At 37.2% G+C, this 3025-nt stretch overlaps 1 non-coding gene across 1 annotated transcript; it reads right to left on the minus strand.

The window, feature by feature from the left end:
- Positions 1 to 2918: 2918 nt before the first annotated feature.
- On the minus strand, positions 2919 to 3025 carry LOC121206740 (small nucleolar RNA R71). Its single transcript, XR_005901920.1, has one exon. It is a non-coding gene; the product is annotated as a small nucleolar RNA R71 (small nucleolar RNA).

Here is a 3025-nt window from a genome sequence, read left to right on the forward strand (position 1 = left end):
CTTGGAAAATATTGTGGCTCCCTTTAACTGATCGAACAAATCATCGATCCTTGGTAAAGGATATTTGTTCTTTACTGTTATCTTGTTGAGTTGTCTATAGTCGATGCACAACCTCATCAACCCATCTTTCTTCTTCACAAAAAGTACTGGAGCACCCCACGGGGAAAAACTCGATCTTTTGAAGCCCTTGTTTGTAATCTCTTGCAACTGTGCCTTTAACTCTTTTGACTCTGTTGGAGCCATCCTATACGAGCAGTCGAGATAGATGTCGTTCCAAGGACTAACTCAATTCCAAACTCAACTTCTCTTATTGGGGGTAATCTGGGTAATTCCTCTGGAAATACATCTGTAAACTCACAAACCACTGGTACTGATTCTATCTTCAACTCAGACACTTAAGTATTTAACACAAAAGCTAGGTAAGCCTCAGATCCTTTTTTCAAATACTTCTCAGCAGTCAACGACGATATTACTATTGGTAGATTATCTGACTCGCTTGGTCCAATCTAGAGAACACTTCCATTTTCACATTTCAACTCTATTATCTTTTTCCCACAATCCACTACAACACTATGAGTAGTCAACCAATCCATCCCAAGGATTACATCAAACTCATTAAACGACAATAACATCAAGTTAGCTGGAAAACAATGGCCTCTAATTTTCAAAGGGTAATTTCTACACACTTGGTCAACTAATACATGCCTGCCTAAAGGGTTAGACATTTTTATCACAAAACCAGTGGAATCTACTATCATGTTTATACGAGATATCAGATTGCTAAACTGTAATTTATACATATTTTTACCCCACGCTTAACACATTTTATGGATCATTTTTCCTTAGAATTGGTGAATTCGATTCTCCTAATACCTTAATTTCATGTTTTATACTTAGGTAAGCATAGGAGAGCGAAAGAACGAGAAACACGCCAAAACAGAGAAAATAGGTGAGCATGGGAGAGCGAAAGGAACGGGAAACGGGCCAAAAACGGAGAAAATAGGCCAATGTACGAAATCAACATGCCTGGACTTCCTCACACGGGCAGACCACACGGTCGTGTCAATTTGGAAAAATCAAAGCACGACTCATACGGGTAGAGCACACGCTCGTGCCATTCTAATAGGTTTGAGCACAGCCTGAAGTAATCGCATACGGGCGTGTCCCTACCGAGCCCAAGTTGAGTCCAATTCGGAAAAGGCTAATTTTGAGGGCTTTTAGGCATTCTAAAGCCTATAAATACACTCTAAAGGAAGAGGGAAAACACGGAGGGAAGGAGGCAAGAAACTGCTCAAGGGAAGCCGATTGATCCATCTCAGAAGCCGGATTCACCATCAAGACTAAAGATCTCCCCTAAATTTTCCTCCAGGAGTTTTGGGTTTTCTTTATGTTTTGTATTCATTATTCCTCTGAGATGTTTTCCTTTTTAGTTATGAGCTAAATCCCCTAAATACCTAAGGGGAATGAAACCTAAGACGAATCTTGTTATTATTTTTTGAATTGTATGATAAATATTTAACTTGTTCTTAATTATGTGTTTTTATTCTTGTTTTGATATCCCAGGATACTGATTCAAGATAAGCTCTTATTCAGAGGAGGAATAGACCCTGTCTAAGAGTACATTTGTCATAATTAAGCGGACTTAATTGCGCGCCTAGAGATAGGGTGACAAGATTTTGCCGGATTTGGGTAAAACCTAATAAGGGGATCCATAGATCGAGTTAATGCAACCCTAGGGTGTTAATTAGAGAAAAGTCTCAATTATTCAATCTAGGGATTAGACGTTATTAGTCTTGAATAGGGATAATAACATAACTTAGGGATCTCTGTAGAACAAGTTAAATGAATAAATCGTTTGATTCGGAGTCAGAATAACAAGTGAAGTCTAGGCGGATTCTTCCTTAGGTATTGTCTTAATCCAATCGTTTTTCCAAAAGTAATTCTCCAATTCTATTTTCTGTGAGTTCTTAGTTTAGATAATTAGTTAGTTAAAACAAACCTCCTTATTCTTAGGCTAGATAGTAAAAAGATAGTCATTACTAGTACTTTTGGTTCCTTTGGGTTCGACAATTCGGTCTTGCTAAAACTATACTACTGTTTGATAGGTACACTTGCCTACATCGTGATAATAGTTAGTTTCAAGAACAATTCATTATAAATATTTAAAACCTGTCATGAAAATCACGATCAAATTTTTGGCGCCGTTGCCGGGGAACTAAAATATTAGGAACACTCAATTTTTATTGCTTTAGCCATTTATTTTTCTTACAAGTTAATTCTATTTTATATTATTTATTAATTTAATTTTTCTTTCTCTTGGCAGGTTTTTATAGTTTATGACTAGAAGAAACCCATCAGGACCACTACTTTTTGACGAAGAAATCAATCCCACAGTTCGTAGAAACTAAAGAGAAATAAGGCGAAGCTTAAGATACACAGAGAACGAGCAAGAGGACGATATTCAAACCCCAACTGAAAAGTTGACTGAAAACCAAGACAATCAGCTACCTCCTGCGATACCCGTTGAACTAGCAAATCAAAATCCTGCTCCTCGTACTATGCATGATTATGCTAAACCTACTTTAATAGGAACTGAGTCAAGTATAGTTAGGCCTGCTATTGCTGTAAATAATTTTGAACTAAAACCTAACACTATTCAAATGATACAGCAATTTGTCCAGTTTGATGGTTTGCAGGATGAGGATCCAAACACTCACTTGGCAAATTTCCTGGAATTCTGCGATACATTTAAAATTAATGGCATTTCTGACGATGTCATTCGTCTTCGGTTATTCCCTTTTTCATTGAGGAACAAAGCTAAACAGTGGTTGAACTCATTACCATGAGGGTCAATTACTACTTGGGAACAAATGACCGAAAATTTTTTATTAAAATATTTTCCACCGGCTAAAACAGCCAAATTACGTAATGATATCTCTTCGTTTCTGTATATGGATTTAGAAACACTCTACAATGCATGGGAGTGATACAAGGACCTTTTGAGAAGCTGCCCTCACCATGGGTT

The sequence above is a fragment of the Gossypium hirsutum genome, chromosome A01 (genome assembly GCF_007990345.1).
Source record: "Gossypium hirsutum isolate 1008001.06 chromosome A01, Gossypium_hirsutum_v2.1, whole genome shotgun sequence".
NCBI lineage: Eukaryota > Viridiplantae > Streptophyta > Magnoliopsida > Malvales > Malvaceae > Gossypium > Gossypium hirsutum.